Raw genomic sequence first — 12,423 nt, 5'->3', positions numbered from 1 at the left:
TCAAATGCCCAGGCCTCGCTCCTCCTCATCCCTGCACCTGGTAAGACTTAAAAACACCAAGACCTCGAATCCCACATAGCCTAGCTGGCTATAAAGTAAATATTTTCACAAATTCAAATACTAGAGTCTTCTAAAAGTGCAGTTCTCCCTAGCATTAGAAGAGAAGTTAGTCCTGTGTTGCTCAATCCAGGACAACGGTTTATTTGACTGTCTTCTGTGTGGCTAGTGCCACAGTATTTTTCTATTTTCATACATCTTATGCATAAAATGAATGACTACTTGCATGTAGGATTATCCATAGTTCATTTAGAAAGCAGGTGCCTCTTTTTTATTAGACATAGATTGAAAAGTGACCCATTAAAAATTATTTCCTTAAGCATTTGACTATTTCTTTTTTTAAGGTTAGTCTATGTGTTATTGGTGAAAATATCGCAATGGGAAAAATTAAAATACCAAGTGTGAAAATGTTTATCTTATAATAAAGGAAATTTTTGCTATGATATATTTTCTGTTTTCTCTAAGCACATGGATATTGACTGGTCACAATGAAGAAGTCCTGAGATGAAATCAGTTCAAAGTAGTAAAAACGGCGTGTCCATTGTCTTACATGTTCCAACAATCTCATTTATTCCTGCCCCCATCCCCTACCCACCCAGCTGTCTGGGTTGCACTCTGAAAGGTTAGCTGCTTGTTTCACACATTTCCCAGGCTCAGCCGCTTTGTCTCAGCGGTGGCTTGGGGGAAACAGTGACTGTGGAGGTGTAGGCTGCTGGCCAAAAGGGATTTCCAGATACTGTTGTGCCATTGGTGATCTCCGATGCTAATTGGTCTGCTGCTTCCTGATGCCATACATGGTGGTTACCTACACCACAGGAGACAGCAGCCCTGACTGGAATGAAACTGTGAAAGATTAGGGGACAGTAAATGCTGCAGGAATTGTTGTTTATTGTTAGCTGGCTCACGGATCATAAATAGTGTGTTGGAAGCATTCACTTGGGTACCATACATATACACAGAAGATAAAAGTACGTGCCAAGGGCTGACTTCTGTATACAGAAAATTAATGATGAAGTCTCAACTCTAAACAAGGAAGGTCTAGTCTGACTTCTCCTATGTATTTTTGTAAACTGAATTTAAAACCACGTAACTGTGATCAATTAGTACTTAACATACACTAACTGCCACCATCTTTATTAATACTGTTATTGCTGCCTTTGTTGCTGTCATCATTATCATCATCATTATTTTCTAAAATGGAACTGCTGTTTTCTGGAAATTGGATTGGCATCCCAGATCCCAGAGGCTGCATGTGATCACATTTTTATTCTTCAATGAGTATGTGGTGGGGGAGAGAGGGAAGCAAAAGATGAGTTAAAAAAAAAAAAAGAATTTGTATTATTGGATATTTTATGTTTTTTAAAGTGTCTTCTCAGCATTTGACACCATTCAGAAGGAAGACTTCAGAACAGGTAGATTCTTGGGCTGGTTGCAGAATGAAGATTTCTGTAGTACGCTCCTATCTAAAATTTTATTACGAAAAACACACTGAGGTTTAAGAAATCATATAATGGTTAAACGTCCAATAAACATGTTTTAGATAATCATGTGGTATTTAAAATAACAACAATTATCTAAAATGTTAATGTTAATATGTTCCGGAACTTTAATAGAAAGCATTACCTAGCAGCTAACACTAATTTTTATTTTTATTTCCTTACGTTTGTTACATGACGTGCTGCCTTATTGTAAGAGCATAGTTAACTTTCCTAACACTGTTGGCACTGCAGATTTTCTCACCAATGTCTGATTTTGTTGGTTTATTGTTACTGCTAAACTAGAAGGCTAGCAAAGTGCCAGGAAATTAAAAATACCTCTTGACATATTTATTAGGTATTAAACATCTTTAGGGAGTGATTAAATAGCACTGAACATTACATTTCTTATAAAATCCTTATGCTTAGATTAAATTGTCAGAGTACACTTGGATTAAAGAGATGGTGGGTTAGGACTCACATGTGACAATTCACCCTAGTTCAGTAAACTACAATATGTGATATACAATATATGGGATATATTTTTACTGATAAAACTGGTGTAGATATACCTTTATTTGAAATCTCTCGCCTATTTCTCATCCATGTTTCAGAATATTGTATCCCTTACATGTTAATTGCTGTTTGAGATAGTTAAAACACTTCTGAGAGTTGTAACTGCCCATCTGGATGAGATCACATTCCTTCACTTATTTTTAACAACATGTTTTTGATCTTTTTCCCCTCCTTCTCCCATTTAATTAACTTTTTCTCACTCTTTTTCTGCAAAGTCAATGGTTTTATTTGATAAATTTTATGTAGGCTTATTTAATATGGGAATGCTCCCTTGCATTTGAACTGATGAGCTTGATAAAGAATATGATTGCATAAGACTTACTATTTATCTGCAGGTGTGTCATAACTAAAATTGTTTTGTGCTCCTAGCAGTGAAATAGTTAAAGCTCCCATTCCATATAACTTTTCTATACTTCTTAAGTACTGAAATAATCTATACATTTTAATAACTACTTTCATTAAACTTTTCTTTTTAAACTTAAGGCCAGAATAAAAACTTATCCCAGAAACAGTTCTGACGAATGGTGTTGTTCATAACAATTAGAAAAGTCAAAATCTCGTTGTAAAATCTGAAGATATAATATTCACTGGAAAAATGGCATATATTTACATTACTTGTCACGAGTGATCTTTTAAAAGTGTAAATAATACTAAAAACTACATAAGGAAAAAATGAGTAATTTAAAACTCTGTATAGAAACTGTTCTCAGAATAAATTTTGTGGATTCAAATCTCTCAACTATCATCCGTTTCAAGTGACTCAGAATCTCATATACATCTCAAATTAAATATTACATATTAATAGTGTGAATGGTGATATAAGATAAAGTATTTCAGGATGAGAAGCTGCACACAATCCTGCATTGTGCTATTCTGTGCCTTCTCTAAGATGTTCTTACAATGTGTAGGGCATATTCCCAGCCATTGGGGCAGCTATATAGTTATGAGACATAATTGTCCTGAAAATAGCCACAGTGGCATAAAAGCAGAGGAATAGCTGAAAAGTTCATAATATCTGAAAGAAAACAAGGTTGTGCTTGATTCCCATCTAGTGCTGCACTATTACAATCTCTGAGTACATACAGGAAACCAGAAATCCTTCTAACAGGAATTCAAGTGATTCCTAGTGACTCCTTGTTGAAATCTCTGCCTATATTTTTATTTATTTCTTTATTATGTATATGCATATTACGTATATAATTATTCCATTTTACTCAAGTTGAAAAACATATTTTTTGCCTGGGTGACCTGGATTGAGGCCTTTCTGCCTTAACTAGTATGGCAAAACGTAATCTCAAATCATGAGTTAAAGACACCTCACATGGTCACCTTCAGTTCACTGGGGTTTTTTTGTTTGTACTTACACGTTAATTTAGAAGCTTTAATATTTGTTACATTGCTACGTTTTCATTGTTTTGATTTGTAAGAGGTTTTGGTCGGTTGGTTGGTTTTCATTCTAAGGTTATCTTACTGCCAAGGCAACCTGCCAATGACAGACCTACTGGTCTGATCTGCCGAAGGCTAGACTTCCACACTGCCCTGGTCTATCTTATTGTGGAGTGGACTTCCTGCATCACACTGCAAAGCTCCTTGAGCAAACTCTTAGTGTGTATCCCACAACACTTTTTGTCAACTTACCTGCATGTCCTATAGGATGCCATGCATATGCACCTCATTGAGAAATGCTCCATAAAGGATCTTATCAATAAGTAGTTTCTCCATAAGAAGTACTGTTGACCCACTTAATGAAATAACAGGCTTCTCACCACTGCTATCAATTTGTAGTTGCCTGAGTCTCATACAGTTTTACAGACATCTCAGGAGTGTCAGGGACCATCATCTGTTAGAGACATTTATCAGAAGTTATTTAAATCAAAGTTCTGTTAGGGGTGTAAATGATCACCATTGCCATTTCCATTGGCTACAATCCATGCTGGTCACCTTGTGTTGGAAAGATTTTAGCACCCAGAAATCAGTTCACATAACTTGAAACCGGTTGTGTTGTGCATCTGGGAACATCTTGTGAATGCACAACTTTTGCAGAAGGTGAACAATTCACACTGCCATTTTCCCAAGATGCACAATCTTCAGCAGTACCATCAGTGTCCTCCTTCTTTCACTCTCTTTCTCCTCAGCTGACTCCTACTCTAGACTTTTGCAAGGTCTGCCATCTCCCCAGCACTAGAAGGGAAAGAGGGTGGAAGGGATAAGGTGTGCAATAGGGCTATAAATTTTTACTTCTATAATAATTTCACACATCATGTTTACTTCCAAAATACTTTTCACATTTTCAAAAGCCTTACCAGCAGCAAATAAATAATAATAATTAAAAAAATTAAAAAATCATGAACCTATTATGAGAGATGCTGTGTTGTTGGAGTAGGCATTTTTTCAGCCCACTTTTTCATTTTTTGACATGTCCCTCCGGAAAGTGGCAGAGGCCTGGAACGAAGAAACAAAGTGTATGACACTGCCTAGCCATTACCAGATCTGCTGCGATTTCCGTGGGACATTCGTACATCTCTCAGAGTATTTGATGCCATGAGAAATATGTTAATCCTTCTGTGCTTAACTTAAAAAAAGCTTGAAGAATTTATTTTGCTCTTACAGAAAGCTTGTATTAACCTAATGTTGTGGATAAAAGATGCAGAACATAACTTGAGGTATCTGGTTAGGAAAACAACAAAAAAAAGAAGTTGGAAATATTCTTATGCATAATGTCTGTGTTCCTACTTCCCCATCTTCATTAATTTTCTTGCTCCTGCATATTTGTTCATGCTCACCACTGACCAATACCTTGTTTCCATAGTGAAAGTGTTAGGATGGTTATCACAGGGACAAATACACGCTATGACAAACAGGCCAAATGTAAAGATATAAAGCATGACTAAGACCAGGGAATGGTGAATAGGCAAGCAGAGTGGACTGTAAAATTGTCATTGCTGTATTTTGATTCAGCCGAAAAGCTTAAAGGAGGAAAAGCGTTGATGAAGAAATATCTGCATAGAAATATCCACGTGCTAGTGAAATGTATTTACTACATGCTTTGCTGTATTGAATTTTTCTTTTTCCTGAGAACACATAGAGCACTGGGATAAATATTGTTCTGATTTATACCCTATGTCACCCCATTGACATATAAGGAAGGGCAGAAATACATCTGCCATATGCTTAATAAACATGTTAATTTTCAAAGTACCAGAAGTGAATTTATAGCTCACATATGAACACCAGATCCTCTCTGTAGTTTTTTGCTTTAGTTTCCCCTTGTGTAACAGGATGGACGACAATACATAAGCATTACAGACTCTCATGATGAAACCAACATTTTAGAGTGTGTTGATTGGTAAAAGCAATCATTTTTCACATTAACGAATTACAGGTTTACATCACCATTTCTATTTAAATCACAGGAATAAGACTGCAATCGTCACCAACATAAAAATCAAGCATTTGCAATTGGGCTAATAGCATTCTTTTGAAAAGGTAAATAATCCTGAATATTCACTAGCTCCCCTGTTCAATCAAGAACATTAATTAGTACCAGTCATTACTCGGTACACCCTCCTTTTATTGTCTAGGGGAGCTTTTTTTTTAAGAGGAACTGAGGTTTTTTGGAGGTTTTTATTCTTGAAGACTTTCAAATGCCAAAACATTTATATAGAAGACTCAATTGGGTAATTTATTAAATTATGTATTAAAATGATATGCATTATAATTCAGATGCAAATTAATAGAATATGGACTGTTCTGCACTGTATGAGAGCTTTCTTTTGTCCCTCTAGCAGATTTGTGTTAGTTTAACAGAGTTGCAGTTTTGAACCCTTGAAGGCTTCTATATAATAGGCAGAATATTTTTTCTAGATCTAAACCTTTCGATTGACTTCTTTTTCCTTCTGTAGCACATCTATTATTGTATTTTCAGACTATTATCTAACTTTTATTGTAACAGAGCATAAGGAGATTCCATGCTGTTACTTGTTTCCACTTTTAAATAAGAATAAAACATAAAAAATATAACAAATATAAGAATATCAAATTGCCTTCTTGTGCAGAATTGTCACATGGAAGTATTGTCTGAGGTACATTTTCCTTTTGCTCAGGGAAGCAGGCACACTAACCCCCTTGTTATAATTTGTTCTAAAGAAAAGGTACTAATTTGTAGAACATAGAAAAACACAAGGGACTCTTTTATCAAATATATAAAAGAAAGATACATCGTACCATGCTGTGATTGTATTGCATCAGAATAACAATTTTGCATGATACATAACAGAGACAGTATAATTTAAAGACCAGCATTTATAGGTCTTCAACTAAAATAACTTTTCTTTATGGAACTATATCATGACCAAAGCTGTGATGACATCTACCACTCCTATTGGACAAGTCCAATCTAATTTTTTTTCTTTATGTAAAAATTAATTTAATATTTAATTTTTTAAGAGTTCTAAGAGTTAGCAAGCTGCCTCTGAAGAAAGATTTGGTACATTCAGAAATAACACTCTGTCCTGCTAAGAAGAGGTAGCGTTTCTAGCGTGACGAGGCAGTTACTGGGAAAAAGAAAGGGGAATAGATATAGGGATCTTGCAGCATTAGTGCTTCTTGGTAACTTCAACTTGGTAACTTTACTGGTTAGGTTTGGTTTTAAGGCATGTATGAGTTGGTGCAACGTATTCTAGGACTCAAAGGGTGAGACAGTGCACGCAATCTGATGTGCAGGCTGCATGTGTATGCGTCTGAGAAATCCACTTTGCCTGATTGACACTTTACTGCTTAACACTTGGTTCTTTGTAACTTGTTTATCCAAGTGCATGATATATTCTTGCACAGCATGACATTTTTTGAGGAATAAGTTATGATAGTCCAAGCCTATAATTTGATTTCAGTAACAGGCCGTCTGGGACTGGAATATTTGTTCTAACTTGACTTTGTCTCTCCCTTGCTGAAGTACTTCACTTGGAATATGCACACCCACTAGCCTTCACGTTTAACAAAGTGTGCTCATTGTCCTGTATTGTAATCTGAAAGGTCAGGGCATTGAACCATTAAATATTCAATTTATTCATGTAGGAACATTACATGTGTTTCAGTGTTTTCTTAAATGATTTGACATTAGCAAAAGAACATTGAGGCAAAAGGAACTGTGTAGAAGAGATAGGCCTTAGGCAATACACAACAACAAATCACAACAGATATTAAAAACAGATTTAATATACATATTGCTGAAAAAAAACCTACCTTCATTACAGGAGTATTAGCTAGAGGGTGACTACTCATACAATTTACTGTACATTAACTTACAAGTTCTATTAAACTTCATGATAAAAACTCTTATAAATGAATTCATTGATGCCAAACCAACATGCATGTATATATTCAGCCTAGGAATATATTAGTTTTCCATGTGTGATGCTGTAGCGCTCTGGTTCTGAGAGCTCTAGCTAGAATTTTGGCTGATGTGTTTTTCTCTCTCTCTCTTTTTTTTTTTCGTAGACTTTGCTTCAGCTATTTACTCACTTGATGTGTCTGCTTTTCATAAACATTGAAAAGTCAAAATTTATTGGCACAAACATTCACTGTCCTTCAATTTCTAAGTTACAGATTTTTGTATTTGGCCAATTGCACATTTATAGCTGTGACTATTCATGACAGAAATTTGTGATTTCCCCTCAAGAAATAAAATGTCACTGCAAAATCAAAACTATTTTTGGAAAATATCAGGATATATTGCAATACACCAGAATACTAAAACAAATTTAAAGAAATTATTAATTATAAATTACTTGTGCAGACCTTGCTAAAAAGATGTACCTCTCATCCTTTTCTTTTTCAGGATTATGCTGGCATGAAGACTACAAAGAGATAAACTAACATTTTTCATATTAGTGTCACCTTCCAAAAGAATATAATTTTGCAATTAGAAACACATGCTGTAAGTAACTGTTCGCAGTATTTGCTGATTTAAGAAATTAGCAAAGCAAAATTTTACAAATGATTGCTTCAAACAGTTGGCAAGGGGCAGTACTGACTTACAGAGATTGAATGTAAAGGAGATGATAACTTAGAAGCAGATTCTGACAACCTACTTTTATTGACCAGTTTTTTACTCTGAAGTTATCCTAGTAAGATCAATAGAATTACTGGAACAATAAAGTGCAAGTTATTGTGAGAAAGCCTGTCAGAATCTGGCCTTTAATGTGTTTTACTGGCCAAAAAAATTTTTTTCTTTAATCCTCTTTTTCTGTCTATATATGTTAAACAACTTTACTGTAGCTTCAAGTTTAGATCTTGAAAGTTTATACACTTAATTTCAAACAGAAAACATCAGGTTTGTTGTTTCGAAAAGTTGTTCTCCTGTCAGTCTGCAGTCAGATTAATGCTAAGTTTTTTAGAAATAATACCATACCTGCACATTCTTTTCTGTATATTTTTTTCATAAATATATTGCTTTTGCAGCTCACTGTAGCGTTGTCCTCTTGGAAGGATAAGACCTTTGCCTCTCTTTGTGAAACAAGAAAAATATCCTCTATGTTTGCTCTTCCTCAATCTTGAACCACTGAAAGCAATACAAAATTTGGCATTGATTCCAATTACAGTACGAGTAGAGACTTAACCCTGACATGCTGAGCCCTCTTATGGATGGTGTAGCCCTTTAGTGGTGCTTGACATACGTCTGGATCATTCCCTAAGTATATAACATTTGCAAAAGGTGAGTCCCTTCAGTATTTTTTCTCTTCAAACAATGGTGGTGACTTTTTGCAACTATTTGAGAAGGAAGAGAGACAAGGGTGGGAATAATTATGAAATAATTTGCTAGAGAATAAATTCCCTTGTGAAGCTTATATCTTTTTCCTTTTGTGTATTAGTTGCTGCTGCCGCTGCTGCCATACACTTATCTTTGTTGCAACTTTTTTTTTTTTTTCCTTCTTCCATGTGCCTGAACATGATTGGTTGGCTCCATGTTCTCATGCTATTGTTCAAGATGTTTCTATGGTGAGTGATTTAATTTCACTAGATTTGTGGCTTTCTCCTGCTGTGCCTGTATAATGGCATTGATGCAGATTGTTGAAAGGGAGAGTCTCAAGCCAGGTGGAGTTAATTAAGACGAGGTAGGTACCCCCAGTCCTCCTCACATGCGAAAGAGTATAAAGCAAATCTGGCAGCTGATGATATAACAAATGTAAATATATTTTTGATGACAGATTATGTCATTTAAAAAAATAGTGAAAGCAACTGAAAACTAAGGCAATGTACTGTCTGCTTAAATTGCAGTTCCCTCTAAGGAAGAAGTCATTTATTTTCTGTGAATAACTGAACAGTCATAGGGTTTGAGAAAAACTCGCTTGAGTGTTATAATGAGAGGAATTGATACACATGCAAGAAAGACACAGGACCCCCCTCTGCCCCTGCCTGCAAGGGTCCATGTTGTGCTCACACATGGTTGATATATTGAATTTGGAAATTCCTCTGACTCTTGACATGCTAATAAAGTTACTGAAACTGATTAGGGACAAAAGAAAGCAGATGAAGCCCTATATTATTTGTGACTTGTTCTGTTGGGGAAAGACATGAGGAGTTCAAGATTTTCCTGAAGACTGCCAAAATTTACAAGCTGCAGAAATGTAGACATGTTTAAACCATATTTACAGAGAAGAATTGGCACGAAACGACATAGAGAAAAAGGTAAATATAACAAAATCTCATACTATTTTAAATAGGATAGATGGGGGAAGTTGTTTTCACTTTTGCTTAAATGACTATATTTTATAAAATTAGTCTAACTGAGTACAAGGTAGAATGGATAGAGCTGTAGATAAGAACACGCAGAAACTTGTAGATCTTCTGTGATAAAGAATGTAACTAAATGGGGCAAAGAAACACTGTGGTTCTGCAGCTTGATGGATTGAAAGGGAATGAAAGGATGAAACTGGGAAACAGCTAATGGCCACAGCATGCTTTTCTTCTTGATGAACTAATTTCCCTGTGGAATGTGTTTTGCTGCAGGAATATGTTTGGTATGAAAATGAAATGGAAACATAAGCAGTCTATCTAAGGTATTTTATCTAATCTCTGCGTTTATTTTAAATCCATCAGAGCAGAATCTCGGCACTAACAGCCTTTTATAAAACAAAGCAGTCAGAGGGCTGAAATTATCCACTCCTCACTGCTTACGCCATCTGAACATATCAGGTTTTTCCCTCATCTTGCTCTCTAAGAGAATATTGTGGGTCACTCAGAGGTGACTGCATGAATGCAAATGAAAAGAGATGGGTCTTCACTTTCACTCGCAAGGTGCTATGGTCCAGAACTTATTCTAACTTTTGATGAAAAGAAATTCCCTGTCTGGAAAGCAGACAAAAGCAGTTGCCAGGATCCTAACTCTGGTCTCCGTCTGTCACAGTTCCTAAAAGACTACAGCTGCCACACTGGGTCAGATGAAGCAGCAGGTACGACGGAGTCATGGCCCAGTCCTTTCAAGACTGAAGAATAGGGCCAACATTTGGCCTTGGAGTAGGTTTGATACCACCCAGGTAGAGACAGTAACAGAGAGATCATCAGAATGACATGTTCTTTCTGTGCTCAGAACGTGCACTGAATAAGATGATTACAGCCAAATGTTTCTCATATTTCTGAATTCTGCTTAAGGAGAAGGATAAGAGAGAGAACATAACATTATGTTTCCTGAGAATTTGATTAGATAAAGGACTTCAGAGGGATGTGGCAATTGTGCATAGCAAGGTATTAAATACATAAATGTGATTTCTGTTGGAATTGTGGTTCTGGGCTTTCAGCTTTCCAGGAGTTCTCATAGTAAATATGGGAAAAGGAATCCTGGAGATACTGAGCCATCTATGTCTTTGTAACACTAGTACATTCCTTCAGTTCCTTCTGTACAATCTATTGATAATGAACATGTCAAAGTTAATGGAAGAAAATTGCTTTGGATCAAACAGGCTCATGAACTAGTTTACCTAACATCTGGGAGTACGGCCAGATTTTACCTACCATGTAGTAAGGGAAATGCTAAGGAGCACCATAAAAATAAAATAAGAATAATTCCAGTACAAACCTGGAGGTGAAAAGTAAAATAAAAGATGTCTTCTTCCACCTTCTAATGGTAACTTTTCAAAGTTGAATTGCTACATTCATTTTAAAAGATAGCGCCTAGCATCCATACTAAGACCGGCTTGACCAAAAATAGTTGAATTTAATCTTTTTGATCAAGAGCTTCACCCCTCAAAGCTATTTTGAAGTTTGAAATTACTTTTCAAGTTCAAAATGAAAAAAGTAAACCTGTCAGTTATTTGTGTTTTATGGAATTCCTGGATTTCTTCTGAATCTCTTGAAAGAGTAGGATTGCCTGTGAAGACACAAAGTACATTAACATATTCAGTATTTCAGGCACCTTCAATCCTAACTCAGAAATAACTCATTGTGAGCGAGGAAGAATTCTTTTGTGGACCTTCATCAGGACTGCAACTCAGCTGCAATAGCTTTTGGAAGTTCAGAATTTTCAGAATCACAAATAACTTTGACAAGTGCCAGACGTAAACTGTCTCTGTATCAAACTGCCATCCACTCAAGTGTTGTCACTCAGAAACAAGATCAATCTTGAAATATGGTTTACATCTTTTCTAACTCTGCAGTTCAGAGCTGGGTTCAAAACTAAGAGATCTTCTTCATCTCCCACTTTCAAGAAAATAGTTTTTAGAAGACACATTGTCCTTTTAATCACACTCTCATCCTATCTGTCAAAGTAGCCAGATTGTAAAGCTACAGGTTGTTCTGCCACAGCATGAAAATTTATTCTGCTGAAGTCATTGACAAACACCTACAGGGACAGTATTTCACTCATGATATTTCACCATAATATATCATGACTTTAAATGAAGTTGTGGTTGTTCGTAATTAGATTGTGATTACAGATGAGTAGCAATAAGAAGAGACAATGAAATGCTATTTATATTTAGAATAAGGTTTAAAAAAAAGAGTTATATGAAAAATTAGAAAAGAAAAGCAAATAAGTAAAACTGGAAAGTTATTTCATTTTTCAGAGACCAAGATGACATATTTTTTAAAGGATCACATATTCGATATTTGTTTGGTTATGATTTTTTCCTCTACATAATAAAATAAATATTATGCTAATATGGTTTTGGTACTTTTTTTCAGTTATAACTTCATAAAATTCTTTTATATTTTAGGAAAAGAAAAAATGTAGAAAAAAAAAGATGCGGAGGGAGTAAGCAGACAATAACAACAAAGATACTAACCTGAAGTAAAATTGTACTTAAATATCGCATTGTTAAAA

General features: G+C 35.4%; 1 long non-coding RNA gene across 1 annotated transcript in view; it reads left to right on the top strand.

Annotated features, from left to right (window-relative positions):
• LOC128904166 (uncharacterized) overlaps positions 1 to 11,896 on the top strand; it is a 37,264-nt gene extending 25,368 nt beyond the window's left edge. Inside the window, exons 2-4 of the long non-coding RNA XR_008464418.1 lie at positions 7,945 to 8,043; positions 8,568 to 8,820; positions 9,094 to 11,896. This is a non-coding gene — a long non-coding RNA (uncharacterized LOC128904166). The remainder of the gene's footprint in view (positions 1 to 7,944; positions 8,044 to 8,567; positions 8,821 to 9,093) is intronic.
• Positions 11,897 to 12,423: the final 527 nt, after the last annotated feature.

The sequence above is a fragment of the Rissa tridactyla genome, chromosome 1, assembly GCF_028500815.1.
Source record: "Rissa tridactyla isolate bRisTri1 chromosome 1, bRisTri1.patW.cur.20221130, whole genome shotgun sequence".
In the NCBI taxonomy this organism is placed as follows: Eukaryota; Metazoa; Chordata; class Aves; order Charadriiformes; family Laridae; genus Rissa; species Rissa tridactyla.
The sequence above is the reverse complement of the archived record's forward strand: the minus strand, read 5'-3'. Positions and strand labels throughout refer to the sequence as shown.